Source organism: Camellia sinensis, chromosome 5 (genome assembly GCF_055761805.1).
Source record: "Camellia sinensis isolate YWXY chromosome 5, ASM5576180v1, whole genome shotgun sequence".
NCBI classification, from domain to species: domain Eukaryota; kingdom Viridiplantae; phylum Streptophyta; class Magnoliopsida; order Ericales; family Theaceae; genus Camellia; species Camellia sinensis.
This window is the reverse complement of record NC_138965.1, coordinates 201,734,525-201,757,409: the sequence shown is the minus strand read 5'-3', so window position 1 is coordinate 201,757,409 and position 22,885 is coordinate 201,734,525. Positions and strand designations below refer to the sequence as shown.

The 22,885-nt window shown below is 35.9% G+C and overlaps 2 long non-coding RNA genes and 2 pseudogenes across 2 annotated transcripts; all 4 read left to right on the top strand.

Moving 5' to 3' along the window:
- The first annotated feature begins 8,529 nt into the window (after positions 1-8,529).
- LOC145791146 (uncharacterized) lies at positions 8,530-9,131 on the top strand. The gene is made up of 2 exons (XR_014330855.1): positions 8,530-8,744; positions 8,872-9,131. It is a non-coding gene; the product is annotated as an uncharacterized LOC145791146 (long non-coding RNA).
- A 3,354-nt stretch (positions 9,132-12,485) lies between these two features.
- On the top strand, positions 12,486-16,815 carry LOC145792025 (cytosolic sulfotransferase 15 pseudogene; annotated as a pseudogene).
- Positions 12,690-13,558, top strand: LOC145791145 (uncharacterized). The gene is made up of 2 exons (XR_014330854.1): positions 12,690-13,356; positions 13,393-13,558. It is a non-coding gene; the product is annotated as an uncharacterized LOC145791145 (long non-coding RNA).
- Positions 16,816-18,184: 1,369 nt separating the features above from the next.
- LOC114320226 (cytosolic sulfotransferase 15 pseudogene) lies at positions 18,185-19,141 on the top strand (annotated as a pseudogene).
- Positions 19,142-22,885: the final 3,744 nt, after the last annotated feature.

The window sequence follows — 22,885 nt, the reverse complement described above, 5'->3', positions numbered from 1 at the left end:
CATGCTTTCGATGAGAAATAGCATCGACATATGACTCTTCGTATGCTTCATCACTGGAGGAAAGAATTAATTTGGCCATGAAATATATCAGTCTGTTCGAATAATAAGACAGTGAAAGTACTTAAAGGATCAAGACGAGAGTATTAATATAGATGGTGTGTGACAGTTGCATTTCTGGGAAGATGCAAAACCCATGCACGTTCTAAGGCGTGGGAAAAGGGACTCTGATCCACTAATATCACCAAGTCTTGGGTATATTAGTGCGGGGGGTAATGTTGGCTACACATTTTGTGCTAGCCAGTGACAATTCGACGCGTGGCAAAGTAAGGGTAATATGGGTAGACCAGGTAGGTCTTCGATCCTGATCATACACGTGGCAGTCAATATTGGTTGTTATAAGATCTGAGTAGTAGCGGATCAACAAAGAGACGTACGGTGACGTGGCTTCAACAGTTGCTCACATTCAAATTCGAATATAGGGGGGAAGCCTAACTGCAAGTGAAGGCGTAGTGGAACTACTTATAAGGTAGCATGATCAGCGATTACGGAGGAGCAGTTCGACGGTTTGAAGTACAATTCGATGGTTATCTTCGGAAAGTATAAATAGCAGGAAGGACTTCAGAGAAGGAAAGGAAGAAAGATCTAAAGAATTACTTTACATATTCTAGTGTTATTTCCTGTCCTTTATATTTCTGTACTTTAAGTTCGTGCGCTGCACTTCATTTGTAGGAGTAGTTTTCGAGTATATTGCCGCTGTAATTCTCTACGGAACTAAGATCATTGTAAGTTTTTCATACTAATGAAATGCTTCAGCTTATTTAACTGTTCTTATGCTCACGTTCTCTGAAGTCAAATTACCAGTAAGCCACCAGTAAAAGTCCTCTTTATTGAGGCCAAAAGAACCATAACACAATCGTCTGAATAATTGTTTGGCAATTATAATTCTGTAAGGACTGATTGATCCTTACTGGCATGCTCATAATTACAAAAGTAACATTCGAAAGCCAAATAGCCAACAAACAAGGATGTCATAGTTTTGTTGGTTTTGAAAATGAATTTGGAACACTCGAATAGTAAATTAATGATTAATGTTTTATTTGTTTCAACATAAAATATTTATTTACAAAAATATTTTTGGTATTTTTAATATTTGGTAATGAACAAAATTTCACTATAAAACACCTTTATATGTTATTTGAAAATCTCTGTATAAAAATACAAAATAAAATAAAGATTGGACTTGCTTCAGGTCCAAATTTGGATTAGAGGTGTTCAAGACCGTTCATTTTATAGAGCATTTTGTTCATTTATAAAATGAAAAAAATTAAATTTATTCGATAATTTGTCTCTAAAAAAATAAACGATAAATGTGTTTTAAAAAATATATTATTTATTTTTTACTTTGTTAGTAGCTATATTTAAATAATTTTTTATATTCCGAGCGTCAACTCTTTTGAGATGATGTTACAAATAATTTCTATGATAAATTTATCATTATAAAAATTTCTTTAAAAAATACAATTCAACTATTTACACTTTCCACATCATATTTAAGTACAAACTAAATTAAAAATAAATCAAAATTCACAAACAAAAATTAAAACATTCCAATCATTCATCATTTCGATAAATTTCTCAGTATCGTTACTAATAACAAATGATTATTTCACAAACACAAAACATACATCTAAAAGATTTTTAAAAAATTTCATTTAAAACGAAGGGAAAATAAGTAAAAAATAAAAAAATAATTAGAATTTATAAGTAAATAAATCCGGTCCATAGCACTTATTGATAATTATTTTACGAAAAAGAAAAAGGTAAATTACACTGACACCCTCTGAGGTTTCTGTTTAATACAGATACTTCTATTATGTTAAAAAAATTACATTCCTCTCTCGGAGATTTGTAATTTCATTACAAATTGTTCCCTGGATAGTTGATGTCATGTCTTAAAATTTTTTAAATGACCATTTTGCCATTTTTCTTACCATTTCTTCTCTCTATCATTATGATTACATTCTACAACTTTTCATCATTAAATCTTTCATGAACATATTCTTATTGAGTGATAATATACAAACATAAATTTTATATAAAATTTTCAAACACAATAATGTAGTTTAATGGTGACCTTTCATTTTAAAACAAAATACCCATAAACATGATTTATAATTACAATATCACTATTACAATATTTTTATGATATTTTTTGTATAAATTTTTATATATGAATAGAAATTTTCATTTTTCTTTCCACCATCATTTTTCTTTATCATCTATTCACCCACATTTATTACATTATTACCTAACACCGTCATTTATATTTATTACAGTATTATTGAATTTTTATATTTTTTTATTTGGTGAATTTAAAAAAAAAATACACAAAATATTATACTTCTTAAGTATATCTAGATTAGGTATATCTAAAATGTAAAAAAATTATTTAAAATTTTTAAAAAAATTCAGTAAAAAAATGAAAAATAAAGAAATTCAATTTTTGGTGTGAGTTAAACCAAAGAAAATGATTATTATTTATTTTGAGATTACATGAACAAAATATTAGTATTATTTTATTATTTTATATGTAGAAAAGCTAAGGGACAAATATGTCATTTTAATTTGACATAGGGTAAGTGTAATTTTTTAAAAGTGAGGAGAAATCTATATTAAACAGAAATCTGAAGGGGTGTCAGTGTAATTTATCAAAGAAAAAGTAAAAAAAAAATATATATATATAGATATGGGTCACTACTTTTTTGATCCATCTGTGTGTCCTCGACCCAAAGGGCCGTACTTAACCCATGAGAAAGTCTGGGCCTAATGGGCTAGACTTCAGGACTAGTGAATGGGGCCCCAACCACTCATCAGCTAAAATTTTCCTATTGTTTTTGTGGGTGCATGATCTGGTTAAACTTTCATGATGAGGCATTGTTCAACGGTTGATCATTTATTTTTTCTTTTAAAATTTCAGAAAGTAATCAAAATAATTTTCTTAAATTTTCGAAAATTGTTTTGAAACAGAAATGAAAACAATATGAAAAAGATGGGTGTTTTAAAACTTTTTCATCATTTTTGTTTCTATGAACATGAAAAAAAAAAAAAAAAAATGAAAAAAATGAAAATGATACCGAAAGACACTCATTGATCCTCATAGCACACTAAAGACACTTTTCTTGTTCTACAAAAGAACAAAAAGTTTAAAAAAAGGGGCTTTTCTTGATGTCGAAGCAGAGGAAGAATGAATATTAAAACTTAAAAAAGCACAAAAAAGAGATTCTTTTCGTATTAGGTAATTTTATCAAGTATTGTGGGAAATAAGTCAACACGTTGCCTTTCTCACAATAAGAAAGGAAAACTTGCATCCCACAATAGTAAAGACTCAATTCTTAACCCAGGGGTTGTGGCATTGTGGTAAGGTTTTGGGGTTTAAACTTCAAGATCGCAAGTTCAATTTTCTCCTTGGGCCAATCTCTTGGGCGAAGCACTGTTGGTTAGGAGGTTGGATCTCAAGGATGCCTAATCAGCTACTTGGTGTGGGTTTAATACTCCCCCGTTGTGCTAGTCCTGACTTAATCGAAACTTGCCTTGGGAGGTCGGGACAAGCTTCCAGGTTATAGTCTCTTACTCGGAACGGACAACAGGACACCCTGGTGATTTCCTCATGGGGTGCTGTCTTGGACCTGCGGGAGGGTGGGAGGATTTCCCTGTAACCAAAAAAAAAAAAAAAAAAAAAAGACTCAATTCTTAACATCACGCCTAGTCCAAAAAAAATGCTACTAAACCAACTTTTGGTCTCCAATGTGTTCCCTTCGCTCATAAGCATTTAAAAAAAATTATATGAAAAAAAATTAATAAAGAAAACAACATAGGTGTAGTTGAAGCGTTGAATATAAAAATTTAGAAAGCATTTTGTTTTGCATGTTTTTGTTTTTGAGGAGCCAACCCAACAGGAAACTTGGTTCCTGAATTTGTGTATGTATATGTATGGTCGGCCACAAACTAATGTTGTTGAGTTTGTCACAATGAATGCCAAAATCAGTAGTAGTAGTTAGATTTTATAAAAATATTAGATATTTTAAAAATTTTACTAAAAAATCTACTAAATGTCTCCATATGAGACTCATATTATGTGGATCTCAAACTCATGTAAGACATTTGATATAAATTTTGATAAAATTTTAAAATTTCTAGCATTACTCTAAATTTTATTCTAATGCTTTGACTAATTAACCATCTTATTTATTTATTAATTTTAATATTTTTGGGAGTAATCAAACCAGCCCACAAGTTAAATTTGATAAGTTCATTGCACAAGCTTCAAGATGGTCCAATTTGATACTATGCTACAAAGCGTAGTCAAAATAGAAAATGGTACGCATGTACGTTATTGGCAGTTATTCTGTTCCGATAATTCAAACTCAATGAAGTGTCTCTTGTATATATTGAGCTTCATGCTTCATGCTTCATGCTTCAATACTCATAACTACTATTATGATTGTTAAAATTGATGTATTATTAATTGATTGTGTTATTGTATATATTATAAGGAGATGTGCACTCTCTTTTATAGAGAGGAAAAGATACATAGGGTGCCAATTAGCACCGAAAGCATAAAGCAAAGGGGGAATACTCATTATGAAAGCTAGACATAATGATACACTAACAATTATGACTAACACTACTAGATGTACATAATATACTAAAGATGCTAACACTAATATACTAATATACAATAATATACTAACAGCCCCCCTCAAACTCAAGGAGGATAGGTACTAACCAACTTGAGTTTGGAGAGAGTAACAAAACAGGAAAGTAAACTGATAAAAGAAAATAAAATAGGATAGGAGACACTGTATGGTCGTGTTGAACCGTTGGTGAAGACACTGTATGGTTGTGTCAGACCGTTGTAGGAGCTAACCGGAATCAATGTCGGGACAGTTATGGTCGTGTCGAACCGTTGGTGAAGACACTGTATGGTTGTGTTAGACCGTTGTAGGAGCTAACCGGAATCAATGTCGGGACAGTTTATGGGGTCATGCCGGACCGTTTTAGAAGCTGACCGGAATCAATGTCGGGACAGTTTACGGGGTCATGCCGGACCGTTGTAGTTGTAGAAGCTGACCGGAATCAATGTCGGGACAGTTTATGGGGTCATGCCGGACCGATGTAAAAGCTGACCGGAATCAATGGCGGGACAGTTTACGGGGTCATGCCGGACCGTTGTAGAAGCTTGTGGTGGTGCACCAAGGGGGCGACTTAGGAAGTGCGCCATGTGGTGGCTTGGGTGGTTCCCATGGTGTGTAACCATGCTCGCCATGATACATGATATATGTATAACCCCCCCTCAAACTCAAAGAGGTGTGAAGATAGAAACCTATTTGAGGTTGAAACAAAGGGAGTGAAAAAGTTGACCGTTGTAGAAGACACTGTATGAGTGTGTAGATAGGCTGCCCAAAAGATATACATGTATATATACATCGAGCCCTCAAAAGGCGCGCCCTCAAAAGGTGTGCCCAATCTGTCAAAAAGCGGACCATCAAAAGGCGTGCCCAATCCATAAAAAGGCGTGCCATCAAAAGACGTGCCATCAAAAGGCGCGCCCAAGTTGTCGGCGAGCACCGAGAGGCGCATGATGCGCGTGTCTGCCTCTTCATCATGGTCTTTATAAACCGAAGCGGAGGCTGAGGCTTGGAAGCATAACAAACCAGTTGAAACCTCTTCGTTCTCTGAGAGCTTGTCGCTAAGAGCTGCAAATCTTGAAACACTCTGTAAACACTCTGTAACCCATAACATGGCCTCGTCTTCCCGTTCAGCTACCCAGAATATGGTCTCTTCGTCCCGTGGTCTGCTCACTCTCTTTCCCGACCTCAACGAGTCAACAAGAGAGATAACTGGTGCGGTGGTCAGTGAACCTCAACCAAGCGCCTCTGGTTTTGTTCCGTTGAACTTTCCGATGCGGTCTGTGGAGCAAAAAATGGCGGTGCAAACGGATATTGAGGCCAATCAGTATACTTTGAGGTCATGTGTGGAAACCATGACGGCGGTCACAAATCTGTCGCACCGGCTGCAGAGTAGGACAAATGAGGTGCAACAGTTAAACGCCCAGCTAGCTCTGCTCCAGCGCATGTATAAGGATGCGCGAGCAGAGATAAGTGTGCTAAAGGCGGAAAACAAGGAGCTGAAGCGGAAGGCCACCGTTATGTTCCGATTTGGAGGGCCGCCATATGCTGCAGTGGAGGAGCAGGGAGTAGTGATTATGCCCAGTGGAGTGGGAAACACGGAGGCAACACCGACAAGGGCCGCCCAGGACGGAGGCAAGAAGAAAAGACCGGCGGCAGAGTAGAGAAGAAAAATCCCGCCTGTGGATGAGGCTGTTGTGTGTGGGTGGTTTGTTTTTTTTTTTTTTTTTGTTTTTTTTGTTTTTTTTTTGGTGTAAAATGGTGGTCAGGGTGAGCCCCGACATGAAGAAAATGAGTGTGATGAGCAGTTCGTCTGCGTCTTCTGCTGTTTTTTTTTTTTGCAAAGAAATAATAATGAAAAAAGGTTTCGTGGCCCACGGTTTTGGTGAAAACCTGCAATGGGTGTGGTATTTGTTTTTGTATATATATATATATATAAATATATGTTTTTAATAATAATAATAATAATAATAATAATAATAATAATATATGAATGGAAAGCATGTGCGCTGGTAGTGTGTGGTGATGGAAAAAGTAAAGCGGATGAAAAGCAAAAGGTGAAGATTAGTTTAAAAAAAAAGGAGTATGGGTGTGTGCAAAAAGTGGGGAAGATGGGTTGAAAAGGGGACATAGTGGTGGGTGGCCTTGAGTAGAGAGAGAGAGTGACAGTGTGTGTTGTGTCCCCCTGTGTGATCCTCCCTCTGCGTGTGTAGGCTGCTGTGTGCTCTAACCCGAAAGAGAGCTATAGAGAGAGAGAAGTTGATGAATTGTGGGTGGTGAGGTTGTCTGTGTGTTTTCCGGAAGAGAGAGTTGCCGAGAGGGAGAGATGATGGGTGTGTCTCGTGAGAGACCCAGCTAGAGAGAGATGAGAGTGAGCTGTGTGTGTATGTGCTGGGTGTGAAGGTGCTACCCGTGGGGTGTGATAAGGGTGTGAATGATGTTTGTGAGCTGGGTGTGGGCTACCCTTGGGTGTGATAAGTGTGTGAATGGGGTCTGTGAGCTGGGTGGGTGCTCGTGTGCATGGATCTGCCGTGTGGGAGAAGATGAAGTTGGTGGTGTGTGTGTATGTGCTGGGTGTGAAGGTGCTACCCGTGGGGTGTGATAAGGGTGTGAATGATGTCTGTGAGCTGGGTGTGGGCTACCCTTGGGTGTGATAAATGTGTGAATGGGGTCTGTGAGCTGGGTGTGTGCCCGTGTGCATGGATCTGCCGTGTGGGAGAAGATGAAGTTGGTGGTGTGTGTGTGTATTAAGCTCTGTGTGTATGCTCAGCTTCCCCTTGCAAAATGCAACCCGAGAGAGAGATAAGAGAGAGAGTGTGGGTGTGGATGTGGGTGTGTGAGGTTGACCTGGGACATACGATTTTCACCGTAGGGGTAATCAGTTGGACCTTGGACATACGGGTTGACCTGGGTGTGTGCCCGTGTGTGTGTAGCTGGAGGTGGAGTGGCCGGTGGTGGAGCTGAAACCGGCGGAGCGGACACCACAAGAGGTGTGGCCGGAGATTGACCTCCAACGCCGGCGACGACAATGCAGATAAAGCTACAACATAGACGGTCCTGCGATCCATATCCACGGCCTCACTGGTGTGAAGGTGTTGATTATTCCCTCAGAGAGACAAGAGTTCAGTTCAGTTCAATTATGGAATTTGTGGCAGCGGAGTGAAGGTATGTGTAGAGGTCCGGCGGGCGGCCAAGGCGAGACTGCCGCCCGCCGGTGAAACAGAATGACTAGGTTGTTAACCTAGCTCTGATACCATGTTAAAATTGATGTATTATTGATTGATTGTGCTATTGTATATATTACAAGGAGATGTGCACTCTCTTTTATAGAGAGGAAAAGATACATAGGGTGCCAATTAGCACCGAAAGCATAAAGCAAAGGGGGAATACTCATTATGAAAGCTAGACATAATGATACACTAACAATTATGACTAACACTACTAGATGTACATAATATACTAAAGATGCTAACACTAATATACTAATATACAATAATATACTAACAATGATAACTGTCAGATATGCACACTTATCCTTGAAAATAAACAAGACAAAAGTAAGAAAGAATAATTTCTGATAATTTAATAAGATTGCCGGTCATTGTTATATTTCTGATAGGAAAACCATATACAGAGAACATAAAACATCATATTTTTTTTTTTTTTTTTTTGTTTTAGGAAAAAGGGGATTTAAAAAACGACAAAAAACTTTAATTTCCTGAAAATAGATTTCAAGAACATTGAACGAAACAAAATACTTTTCTAACAGAAACTATTTTCATATCATTTGGAAGCTTCTCTTTTTTCCTGTTAAATATATCACTAGATTCTGGTTTGATCTGCTTTCACACTAAAATGTAATAGGCAACTGTTTTGCTTCATAATTTCACGATTTACTTTTAGTCAATCCTTAAAAAAAAAATCTTTTGGTGTCTAATTTGTGCGTTTATGCAGCTTGTTTCAGTGTCCATGTGAGAGGATCGGAGTGTATTGCGTTGCTTGGATCGGATGTTCCGAGTTACTCTGTGCTGGGGTTGTCTGACCTTGAATGACGAAGTAAAGACCACATCCCCTCAAAGATCTTTTCGTGTTTCTTATTAAATAGTACTATGCCCCTGTATTTACTCGCTCTTCCTTTTCTTTCTTTCTTTCATTTTTTTTTTTTATTTTTTTATTTTTCCAGCTTTTCTCATCTGGAAACAAATTGAGGAAAAAGTTCTCTTGGTGTATCAGCCAGAAACCTCAGATGCCATGCACGTTCGTCTACTGAATGGCATGGGAGATTGATTTTTCATTTCTGTTTCTGTTTTTACTCCTCGTACGAAATTTTTGAAATGTTTTTATGAAGACTTTTTGTGTGGTTCTGTTATTGGAAACATCAAGCTTTAAGCGCATTTTTTGCCAATAATATCCTTAGTGGTGCAACCTTTTTTTTTTTTTTTTTTTGGAGAATAGTAAACAAAAACTTCAACGTTGTCGTTAGGGATGAATAATAAAGAGCTGATTACACGAAGACGTGCTCAACTGCTACTTAATATCAAATTACCCCATCTATGAACTTCTATATTTTGACCTTCTTAACTACAAAAATTCATCATTTCCAGCCTTAGCAAAAAGGGTAGTCATTTGTATGTTTTTTTTTTTTTTTTTTTTTTTAATTTTTTAATTGAGGGGGTAAAATGTATGTGTTCATAGATGAGCGGTAATGTATTATTCAATAGTTTAGAGATCTTGATGATTGTATAATGAAGGCTCAAATTTTGATATGATGAGTCCTATGAACTTTATTGGTTAAGTTCTTATACATATCTTATTTGGTTAAGGTTTGGAATTTTATTTATTTTTTTAAATTGAAACTATTGTGATGAAAGAAAACATTAAAAAAAAAATTCAAATTATTTATACTGCCAAAAAAGAGAAATGGCAACTGTTTGACGCCAAGACAAGAAGAGCTCAAAAACAATCTTGAGTAGGCAATTATATTATTGTCTGTGCTCCTACTTTTTGTCAACATGAATCAACCTTATAATTAAATTTGCATAATCAATTGAACAATAATTGAAAATTTTCATTAGATTAGTATGACTGAGCTTTCAATACTACTATTACATGCATGGTGCGGTTTAAGGCTAAAAGAGAAACCGTGTGGCAGGTGGTAGATTGACAAATAATCAATTTGCGATTTGAGCAGTTTAGAACAGTTTCTATTTGCTAGTTAATTGAAAATATTCATAAACAATTATCAAGCATATAATATATAACACTAATTTATATAATATTATATATATATATATATATAATACAAATTAATATTAAATAATATTTTTCATAAATTTTGCATTTTAAATTTTTCACACACTTATTTTTACTTTAATATTTTATTAGAGGTTAAAAAATATATATGTAGGAGCGGTTTCGAAGGCGAATTATAAATTTCAAAGTATAATCCATAGTTAGCGGATAGATTGATGCAGATCAATATGATTTAACAAATTATGCTTTATTTTGTACTGCTCTAATTATAATGATGTGTTTCATGAGAATCAATTTGAGCACAGTAGTTGAGTGAGCTTGAGGGCAAAGAGGGTAGATAGATACCGAGTCAACAAAATCCCCATGCCTTTTACATGAGATTTGGTCTTCCAATTTATAGATTTTTTTTTTTTTTCCAATAAATATATTTCTTTTTTATTTGGTGGCAGCAGGAGAGGTTGAGCTAGGCTAGGGTTTCTCTCTAAAATAGCAATGTTATGTATTCATTAAAATATTTTGTAAAGTGTCAAGAATTTTAAAACGTGAAAATTTAATTTAATTTGGGTGTGATCCACACCATTAAGTGTAAACATATGTTATATATTTAAATTCTAATTTGTTTTTTTGGTATTTGTTTTAATACACAACATTTCTAATCTTGAAATCCTGTTCTCCTATTTGAAATGCACTTCTAGTTGTATGTTTATGTCTTAACTTTTGAGAATATTATATTTTGAGATTTCGTATCATATTGAAGATAGGAGATAAAGATTTTAAGAATAAAGAATTTCATGCCAATTAGCTACATATATATACTTGTGCATAATGCCTGGACATCACAAAAAAAGGGCGAGAATCCAAATTTTTTTCTCCATCCAGGGCAACTTCTCAACCTCCTCTTTTTCCTCCAAGTACTTGCAAGAAGATGATTTAACCCAAGAATGCAAGGAAGAAAAGCTCAAAAACAATATTGAGTAGGCAATTGTATTATTGTCTGTGCTCCTACTTTATGTCAACATGAACCAACCTTATAATTAAATTTGCATAATCAAATGAACAATAATTGAAAATTTTCGTTAGATTAGTATGACTGAGCTTTCAATACTGCTGTTACATACGTGGTGCGGTTTGAGGCTAAAAGAGAAACCATGTGGCGGGTGGTGGATTAACAAATAATCAATTCGCGATTTGAGCGGTTTTGGACAGTTTCAATTTGCTAGTTAATTGAAAATATTCTTAAACAATTATCAACATATAATATATAACACTAATTTACATAATATTATATATATATAATACAAATTAATTTTACATAATATTTTTCATAAATTTTACATTTTAAATTTTTCGCACACTTATTTTTACTTTAATATTTTATTAGAGGTTAAAAAATCTATATGTAGGAGCAGTGTCGAATTATAAATTTTAAAATATAATCCGTAGTTAGCGGATAGATCGGTACTGATCAATATGGTTTTAACGAATTAGGCTGTATTTTACATTGCTCTAATTATAATAATGTGTTTCATGAGAATCAATTTGAGTACAGTGACCTTGAGGACACAGAGGGTAGATAGATACTGTGTCAACAAAATCTCCATGCCTTTTACATGAGGTTTGGTCTTCCAATATATATATATATATATTTTTTCAATAAATATATTTCTTTTTTATTTGGTGGCAGCGAGTGAGCTTGAGCTAGGTTAGGGTTTCTCTCTTAGTTGGAGTTTTCTAAAAATATTTTCAAAAAATTCAAATTTCTTGTTTTTTGTATTTTTTTTTATTTTTACTGATTTTTTTAATATTTTAAGCAATTTTTAAAATTTTTAGACACACCTAACATAAATACACTTAAAAGTATAATTTTCGTGAAAAAAATCTTTAAAAAATTAATTAAATACCAAAAATAAAAAAATATATGAAAATTCAGTATATTTTTTTTTTGTATTTTTGTGTATTTATTAGTTTTTTGAAATATTTTTTCACAAATATTTTACTTTTTAAATACATCTAAGTAAGGTGCATCTAAAAAAGTAAAAAAATGCTTAAAATTTAAAAAATATTTACTAAAAACAAAAAAATACAAAAAATAAAAAATTCAATTTTCGAAAGTTTGAATCCAAAAAACTCAAACCAAACACACTAAATGTTATGTATTCATTAAAATATTTTATAAAGTGTCAAGAATTTTAGAATGTGAAAATTTAATTTAATTTGGGTGTGATCCACACCATTTAGTGTAAATATATGTTATATATTTAAATTCTAGATTTTTTTTTTTGGTGTTTGTTTTAATACACAACATTTCTGATCTTGAAATCTCGTTCTCCTATTTCAAATGCACTTCTAGTTGTATGTTTATGTCTTAACTTTCGAGAATATTATATTTTGAGATTTCGTATCATATTGGAGATAGGAGATAGAGATTTTAAGAATAACGAATCTCATGCCAATTAGTTATAAATATATATATATATATACACTTGTGCATAATGCTTGGACATCACAAAAAAAGGGTGAGAATCCAAAATTTCTTCTCTATCCATGGCAACATCTCAACCTCCTCTTTTTCCTCCTAAGTACTTGCAAGAAGATGATTTAACCCAAGAATGTAAGGAACTATTGTCTTTCCTGCCTAGAGAAAAAGGGTGGGTTGCATCTCATCTCTATCAATACTGTTAAATTCAATGTATAGAGAAAGAGAGAAAATATAAATTGTATGTATTATTGATTGATTTTTCATTGATGTATTGTATGTACATTATATAGGAGATGTGAAGTGGAGGTGGAGTGGTGGAGTAGGTGAAGTGGAGGTGGTAGTGGTGTAGTGGGTTAGGTTTAGTGGAGTAGGTGAGGTGGTAGTGGTGTAGTGGGTTAGGTTTAGTGGAGTAGGTTTAATAGCCCCCCTCAAACTCAAGGAGGTTAGACACAAACCAACTTGAGTTTGGAGAGAGTAACAAAACAGGAAAGTAAACTGATAAATAAAAACAAAACAGGATAGGAGACACGGTATGGTCGTGTCAGACCGATGTAGCAGACAGTTTATGGGGTCATGTCGGACCGTTGTAGCAGACAGTTTACGGGGTCATGTTGGACCGTTGTAGCAGACACTGTGTGGTCGTGTCAGACCGATGTAGAAGACAGTTTATGGGGTCATGTCGGACCGATGTAGAAGACAGTTTACGGGGTCATGTCGGACCGTTGTAGCAAACACTGTTGTGACAGTTGTTGTGACAATTTACGGAGTCTTGCTGGACCCTTGTAGAAACTAACCGGAATCAATGTCGGGACAGTTTACAGAGTCTTGTCGGACCCATGAAGGAGCTAACCGGAATCAATGTCGGGACAGTTTACAGAGTCTTGTCGGACCCTTAAAAAGTCGCACCCTCAAAAGGTGTGCCCAATCTGTCAAAAAGTGTGCCATCAAAAGGCGTGCCAAATCCATAAAAAGGCGTGCCATCAAAAGGCGTGCCCATTCCATAAAAAGGTGTGCCGGACATGATGGCGAGACGCGTGACCACATTGGCTTGCGCGCCCGTTTTGTCGTCTGGCGTCAAGTGGCGCGCGATGCGCGTGTCTGCCTCGGCTATTTAACCAAGACGGAGGCTGAGGCTGAGGTAGAGGCTGAGACAAAAAAACCTGCTAAAATCCTCTGAAAAACTCTTCATTTTCTGAGAGAGATACGCTGTAACACTCTGGTGCCCAGTCCTTCTCTGAAAGTACCAGTCGGAAATCGCTGCTTCGCTGAAACACTCAGCAACCCAAAAAACATGGCCTCTTCTTCCCGTCCAGCTACCCAGAACATGGCCTCCTCTTCCCGTGGTCTGCTCACGCTCTTTCCAGACCTGAACGAGTCCACAAGAGAAATAACTGGTGCGGTGGCCAGTGAACCTCAACCAAACACCTCTGGTTTTACTCTGTTGAACTTTTCGATGCGGTCTGTGGAGCAAAAAATGGCGGTGCAAACTGATATTGAGGCCAATCAGTATACTTTGAAGTCATGTGTGGAGACCATGACGGCGGTCACAAACTTGTCGCACCGGCTTCAGAGTAGGACAAATGAGGTGCAACAGTTAAACGCCCAACTGGCTCTGTTCCAACGCATGTATAAGGATGCGTGAGCAGAGATAAGTGTGCTAAAGGCGGAAAATAAAGAGCTGAAGCGGAAGGCCACCGTGATGTTTCGATTTGGAGGTCCGCCATATGCTGCAGTGGAGGAGCAGGGGGGAGGCAACTTGCTTGGTGGTCTAGGAAGCATGGAGACAGGGCCGTCAAGGGATGCCCAAGACGGAGGCAAGAGGAAGAGAACAGCGGGAGAGGCAAAAAAGTAAGACCGGTGTTTGTGGTGGTTGTAGGTTGGTTTTTTTTGTTGTTGTTGTTGTTGTTGTTGTTGTGGTTTTGGTTTGTGTGTGGAATGAAATAAAATAAAAATTTGAAAAATTAGATGGTTTCTGAGGCCTGGTGTGTTGGGATAATATATTATAATATATATATATATATATATATATAATAAAATAAAATAAAAATGAGAGGTGATTTCTGAAGCTTGATTATATAAAATAAAAGAAAGTTGGGGAGAGTAGGGACATGAAATCTTAAAAGGACTCATCTACTGAGATTTATAAGAATAAAATAAAATCTGAAAGTGGGAGGTTTGCGAGGGAGAGTACCAGTGCCATAATATGTGGGCTGGGTATGACGGATGATAATATATTATAATGGGTTGGTATAGAGCAAGTGTATGTGTGTAGCTGTGGGTGATAAGAGAGAGAGACAATGGTGAAGTACTCAAAAGAGCCTGACAATCCCATCCCACCAAGTCCTGCAAAGCCAGGGACTCAGATCTCAGAGTCCATTTCAAGAACACAAGAGAGACAGCACATGCCAGCAGGAAGCTGCCTTTGGCGAAGGCTAAGAGGTATTTAGAAGATGTTCTGGCTCACAAGCAGGCCATACCTTTCACGCGTTACTGCTCAGGCAAAGAACAGACATTCAAATGGACAAGGACGTTGGCCTATCAAATCTGCTGGATTCATACTCGACTTGCTTAAAAATGGTGAGAGTAACGCCGAGGTGAAAGGCTCATCAAGGTGAATCCAAGCGGTCCCAGTAGGTGGAGACGGGCTCGGATCTGGCCGGCGAGACGGGTGTTTGAGAAGAGGCCGGCGACGGAGATGTGACTGCGTGTGGTTGCGGTGGAGATCTGGATGGCGGCAACGAGGTAGTGTTTGAGCTCGATACGCTACAAGAAGAAAATGAAAGTTTGCTCGATAAGCTTCGATTTGCAGAGGAAAGGTGTGATGAAGCAGAGGCAAGAGCCAGGCAGCTTGAGCAACAGGTTGCTAATCTTGGAGAAGGTGTATCCCTAGAAGCCCGATTGTTGTCCAAGAAGAAGGCAGCCTTGCAGCAAAGAGAGGCTGCTTTTAAAGTGGCAGCATAAACATATAGTGGCAGAGGTGAAGATATTCAGTCCCTTCGGATGGAAGCTGAGTTAGTCTGCTAGGGAAGAAGCTGCATCTGCTTTGGAGCAGCTCCACGATGCTGATATTGAAAATAAATCGCTTCGAATCATGACTCAGAGACTGATACTGTCTCAGGAAGAGATGGAAGAAGTTGTTCTTAAGAGGTGTTGGCTTGCTCGATACTGGAGTTTATGCGTTCACCATGGTATTCATGCAGAGATAGCTACAGCGAGACACGAACACTGGTCATCCTGTTGAGGTCCGGCGGGCGGTCAAGGCAAGGTTGCCGCCCGCCGGAAGGCGAAGAACACCAAGATCTTTAACCTATAGCTCTGATACCATGTTAAATTCAATGTATAGAGAAAGAGAGAAAATATAAATTGTATGTATTATTGATTGATTTTTCATTGATGTATTGTATGTACATTATATAGGAGATGTGAAGTGGAGGTGGAGTGGTGGAGTAGGTGAAGTGGAGGTGGTAGTGGTGTAGTGGGTTAGGTTTAGTGGAGTAGGTGAGGTGGTAGTGGTGTAGTGGGTTAGGTTTAGTGGAGTAGGTTCAATAAATACCAAGGTTTTCGGTACTCATCTAAGGAATTACAAGGAGTAATTGCATGTCAACAGCACTTTAAGCTCAAGACATCGATATCCTCCTCGTTACCACTTGGTTGAAGGCAATCTTGTTTGCAATAGAGAACCGGGCACGTTATACCGACATGAACCGACACCCATTGCTTGTAAACAATCCCCATGATCTTGTCCCTTTCTTGGAACTCAAGTTGTATGTTGACAAACAAGTCCCTGATCTCACCTCTTTCACTTCTCCGAGGCTGTTTACAACCCATTTACCATTCTTATCCTTGCCTGAATCTGTGACGTGTTCAGCGAGCAAGCTTGTCTATCTATGCAGGAACCCCATGGACACTTTTGTTTCATTTCATTACTTTGCAAACAAGCTTAGACCTCCTAGCTTTGGACCAAATATACTTGAAGATGTATTTGATATGTTTGTATAGGGAGTGTGCCTATGTGGACCCTTTTGGGATCATGTGTTGGGTTATTGGAAGGAGAGCTTGGAGAAACCTCAAAAAGTACTTTTTTTAAAGTATGAGGAGATGAAAGAAGAACCCACTATTCATCTAAAGAGATTAGCTGAGTTCTTGGGCTGCCCATTTTCTCTAGAGAAAGAGAGACTAGGGGTGGTGGATGAGATCTTAAGGTTGTGTAGTTTTGATCATTTGAGTAGTTTGGAGGTAAACACGAATGGAAAGTTGTCATCAGGGAAGGAAAACGAAGCCTTCTTTCGACACGGTGAGGTTAGAGATTAGAAGAATTATTTGACAGACGAGATGGTCGACCGCCTAGTCCAAATCGGCGAACAAAAGTTCACTGAATCTGGGCTAAAATTTTAAGGCTCTTAGGTTTATGATTGTCATTAATTCAAATAAAGGTTTGTTGTTGATTTCAACAATTCTATTTTATTACAACTCTTCTAAGTGATTATCTTCAAACAATTATGTTGCTTCATTGTAGGTGAAGTGATATCATTAATGTATGGGATAAATCTTATTATACATAGCCTTTTGTTGTTAACAAAAGAGAGAGCTGTAAATTCTTATCTATGATATTATTTCAAATGATGTGAACTATTACATGCTAGATGCTAATTTGTACAAGAATCAAACTTCTATTTTTACATGTGTAGTGCGTTTTGAGGGTAAAAGAGAAGCCGTGTGGCGGGTGGCGGATTGATAAATAATCAATTCGCGATTTGAGCGGTTTAAGACAGTTTTAATTTGTTAATTAATAGAATAATATTCTTAAACAATCATCAAATATATAATACATAACACAAATTTAGATAATATTTTATATATATAATGCAAATTAATTTTACATTTGAAATCTCTCACATACTTATTTTTACTTTGATATTTTATTAGAGGTTAAAAAATATATATGTAGGAGTGGTTTTGAAGGCGAATATAAATTTCAAAGTATAATTCGTGATTAGCGGATAGATCGGTGCAAATCAGTACAATTTTAACGAATTAAGCTGTATTTTACACTGCTCTAATTATAATAATATGTTTCATGAGAATCAATTTGAACATAGTAGTTGAGTGAGCTTGAGGACAAAGAGGGTAGATAGATAATGACTCAACAAAATCTCCATGCCTTTTACATGAGATTTGGTCTTCCAATTTATATATTTGTTTTTTTTTTCAATAAATATATTTCTTTTTTATTTGGTGGTAGCGGGTGAGGTTGAGCTAGGCCAGAGTTTCTCTCTCTAAAATAGCAATGTTATGTATTCATTAAAATATTTTATAAAGTGTCAAGAATTTTAAAATGTGAAAATTTAATTTAATTTGAGTTTCTCTCTCTAAAATAGCAATGTTATGTATTCATTAAAATATTTCATAAAGTGTCAAGAATTTTAAAATGTGAAAATTTAATTTAATTTGAGTGTGCCACACCATTAAGTGTAAACATATGTTATATATTTAAATTCTAGATTCTTTTCTTGGTGTTTTGTTTTAATACACAACATTTATGATCTTAAAATCTCGTTCTCCTCTTTCAAACGCACTTTTAATTGTATGTTTATGTCTTGACTTTCACAAATATTATATTTTGAGATTTCATATCATATTGGGGATAGGAGATAGAGATTTTAAGAATAGAGAATCTCATGCCAATTAGCTATATATATATACTTGTGCATAATGCTTGGACATCACAAAAAAAGGGTTAGAATCCAAAATTTCTTCTCCATCCATGGCAACATCTCAACCTCCTCTTTTTCCTCCCAAGTACTTGCAAGAAGATGATTTAACCCAAGAATGCAAGGAACTATTGTCTTGCCTACCCAGAGAAAAAGGGTGGGCTGTCTCTCATTTCTATCAATACCAAGGTTTTTGGCACTCATCTAGGCAATTGCAAGGAGTAATTGCATGTCAACAACACTTTCAAGCTCAAGACACCGTCCTCCTCGTTACCACCCCTAAATCTGGAACCACTTGGCTGAAGGCAATCCTATTCGCAATAGAGAACCGGACATGTTATGCCGACATGAACCGACACCTATTGCTTGTAAACGATCCCCACGATCTTGTCCCTTTCTTGGAACTCAAGCTCTATGTTGACAAACAAGTCCCTAATCTCACCTTTTTCACTTCTCCGAGGCTGTTTGTAACTCATTTACCATTCTCATCCTTGCCTGAATCTGTGATGAGTTCGGCGAGCATGCTTGTCTACCTATGCGGGAACCCCATGGACACTTTCGTTTCACTTCATCACTTTGCAAACAAGATTAGACCTCCTAGCCTTGGACCAAATAGACTTGAAGATGTATTTGATATGTTTTGTAGAGGAGTGTGCATATGTGGACCCTTTTGGGATCATGTGTTGGGTTATTGGAAGGAGAGCTTAGAGAAACCTCAAAAAGTAATTTTTCTAAAGTATGAGGAGATGAAAGAAGAACCCATTATTCATGTAAAGAGATTAGCTGAGTTCTTGGGTTGCCCGTTTTCTCTAGGGGAAGGAACATTAGGAGTGGTGGATGAGATCTTAAGGTTGTGTAGTTTTGATCATTTGAGTAGTTTAGAGGTGAACAAGAATGGAAAGTCGTCATCAGGGGAGGAGAATAAAGCCTACTTTCGACGTGGTGAGGTCGGAGATTGGAAGAATTATCTGACAGATGAGATGGTCGACTGCCTAGTCCAAATCGCCTAGTCCAAATCGGTGAACAAAAGTTCGTTGAATCTGGGCTAAAATTTTAAGGCTCTTAGGTTTATGATTGTCATTAATTCAAATAAAGGTCTGTTGTTCATTGTAGCAATTTTATTTTATTACAACTCTTCTAAGTGATTATCTTCAAACAATTATGTTGTTTCATTGTAGATGACGTGATATCACTAATGTATGGAATAAATTTTATTATACATAGCCTTTTGTTGTTAACAAGAGAGAGAGCTGTAAATTCTCACCTAATATTATTTCAAATGATGTGAACTATTACATGTCAGATGTTGATTTGTATAAGAATCAAACTTCTATGACACAATCCATTAACAAGGCATTATAGGTAAATCTAAGGATGATATTTTAGGATCTTTAGTAAGACTCTTCAATGATATAGTGTTCTCTTAAAAAAAAGAAAGAAAAATAAAATTTATCATTTTCATTAATTTAGTGAATGATTTATTTATTTTGCATTTCTCTTTCCTCACAAGCTTGTAATATTTTAATTTATTTTTTTTGGCTGATGTTTTCCACTAATTAATGTATGCTTATGATGTCACAAATTTGATGGCACGACAACATAAAAAGTTAAATGTATTATAATATTTAAAACATTTATTAAACAATAATTAGTGATATATGAGTGTGGGCAAGATTCGATCAATTATATGATCAGAAAACAATTCTATTGTTTGATTGTGACTCCAAATCTTACATTAGATTATGTTGATTTGCTAAATTATTTTTGATTGAGCAGTTTCATAAAATTTAAGGGTGTGTTTGGTTTGATTTTAGGAGATAAATTTTCAAAAATTTTTTTGGGAAGACTTTAGAATTTTTTTGGTTTGTTTGGTTATATATTTTGGAAATAGTTTTGGAGTATGGGAGTTTGGGATGATTTGATATTTTGTTGTAATTGAATAGATGTGTGTAAGAGAAAAAATGATTGATTGATGTGTAGGAAAGAGAAAGTGATTTTGGAAATTTTTTTCCAAAATCACTAAACCAAACAAAATTTTAAAAATTTTTCTCTAAAATTTATTCATCAAAAACAAACCAAATAAGGCCTAAATATTTTGAGGAGTATGAAGGTCCACCTGATAGTGGAACAAGGATGTCATAATTTTGTTGGTTTTGAAAAATTGATTTTTTATTTTTTATTTTTTTTTTCACATGAAGAAATAAGGTGGGACCCACAAGAAAATCTCACCTAAGGCAATTGCTAAGTAGGGCGGTCCCTCATGGCCCGCGTAACAGCGTTAGGATCCTCTAGAGTATTTTTTTAGAGTGATCTCCTAGAGTTATTCATCCATGACTGGCACGTGTTCCACTAGAGGATCCAAGGGCTAATATACAAACTAACCAAAACGACGTCGTTTTACTTTGAAAAAAAAAAAAAAATTCTGATTTGTTTTGAAGTCGTTCTTGTCATGTTCTTGTGAAGCATTAGAAAGAGAGAGAGAGAGAGAGAGAGAGAGAAGGATTGAGAGTAGAGGAGGAGCTGAGGAAGAAGACCATCGCGTCGCCCGCCATTCATCGTTGACAAAGTCGCGTCACCCGCCACTGTCGTTGCTACGATCGCCGCCGCTGCCGAAGATAGCATCTTGTTTCTTCTTGTCTCCTCCACCTCCCTTCCCTTTTCTCTCTCTCTCTCTTTCTCTCTACACCTTTTATTTTCTTTCTCTAGCTTCATCCTCATTCAATTGACGGATCTGGCATTATTGTTTTTCTTCAATTGGGTACTCTACATCTGTCCAGTCACAAACAGTATGTATATCTCTGTTGGGTTTTTTTTTTAAATTTTAAATTTCATCTTTGTTGAGTGATTTTCTGTTTTGGTCCTTTTTTTGTGATAGATTTTTTTATTAATCTAAAATCAATTTCCCGAGTTGGGTATTAATTCTGTTGAATTCATTTGTGTTTGTATTTTTTGTTGGGCAAACATAAAGTTCAATTAGTTACTTTTTTTTTTTAACCGTTTCAATTAGTTACTAGGTGTCACTTTTTTGAACTTCAGTGGGTTTGCTTCATTTTCTTCAATTCTTTTTCTTCCTTTGAGTTGACTCCATGTTGCAGCTATAAACCTGAGTTTGCTTCATTTTTTTCAATTCTTTTTCTTCCTTTGGGTTGACTCCATGTTGCAGCTGTATTGTGGAACATTGAGAGCAATCTCCTTAAAATGAAGCAAGATGGTTCTGTGACGGTGCAGTGCAGATGTAGAATAGTTTCGGGATTGATCAACACCAAGTGTCTCTCTCTTCTTCTCTCTCTCTCTCTCTCTCTCTCTCTCTCTCTCTCTCTCTTGCTCTGTTTTCTATTTGCTGCATATATAGAAGCTGGGAGAGAATTTTGAATCTGAATTTTTTTTTTTTCTTCTTCTTCAAAATACTAACCAAAACGACGTCGTTTTGGTTAGTTTGCATATCAATCCTTGGATCTTCTAGTGGAACATGTGTCAACTATGGATGAATAACTCTAGGATATCACTCTAGAAAAACACTCTAGAGGATCCTAACGCCTTGTAACACACACACCCAAACTTCCCGATGTGGGAAGCCTTTGAAAAAATGAATTTAGAACACATGAATAGTAAATTAATGATTAATGTTTTATTTGTTTCAACATAAAATATTTATTTAAAAAAATAATTTTGATATTTTTAGTATTTGGCAATTAATAAAATTTCACTATAAAAATACCATTACCAGTTATTTGAAAATCTCTGTATAATAACACAAAATAAAATAAAGATTGGGCTTGCTTCGGGTCCAAATTTGGATTAGAGATGTTCAAGACTGTTCATTTTATAGAGCATTGTGTTCATTTATTAAAAAAAAAAAAAAATTTATTCGATAATCTTAACTTTTTTATTTTATTTCGATAGTCAACTTTTTTGAGATGATGTCACAAATAATTTTTATGATAAATTTATCATTATAAAAATTTCTTTAAAAAATAAAATTCAACTACTTACACTTTTCACATCATATTTTAATACAAACTAACAAGAATAAATTAAAAGTAAATCAAAATTCACAAACAAAAATTAAAATATTCCAATCATTTATCATTTCGATAAATTTCTCAGTATCGTTACTACTAACAAATGATTATTTCACAATACAAAACATATATCTAAAAGATCTTTAAATGAAAGGAAAATAAGTAAGAAAAAAAAAAGAATTTATAAGCAAATAAATCTAGTCCATAGCACCTGTTGATAATTATCTTACAAAAAAGAAAAGGGTAAATTACACTGACTGCAACGCCCTCAAAACTTGATCCCACCTATCCAAGACCCGAACCGATCTCTCCTCAAACGAGGCATCCTCATCTACCTCTAAGTTGGTCCAATTCAATACATGTGACCGATCCGGCTCGTATTTCCGAAGCATACTAACATGAAACACGCCGTGAACTCCGGACAACTGCGGCGGCAAAGCTAAACGATAGGCAACCTCGCTAATCCTCTCAAGGATCTCAAAAGGGCCAATAAATCGAGGGGACAACTTCCCTCTCTTACCAAACCTCATCAAACTGCGCCTAGGTGATATTTTCAAGAAGACATGATCACCCACCTCAAAAATCAAAGGCCTCCTCCTACGGTTGGCATAACACTTTTGGTGACTCTGGGCTGTAATAAGCCTTCTACGGATAAGTTCAACTTTCTCCGTTGTTTCTAGAACCAACTTCGGGCCCAACAAAGGTGCATCACCCACTAGGGCCCAAGAAACT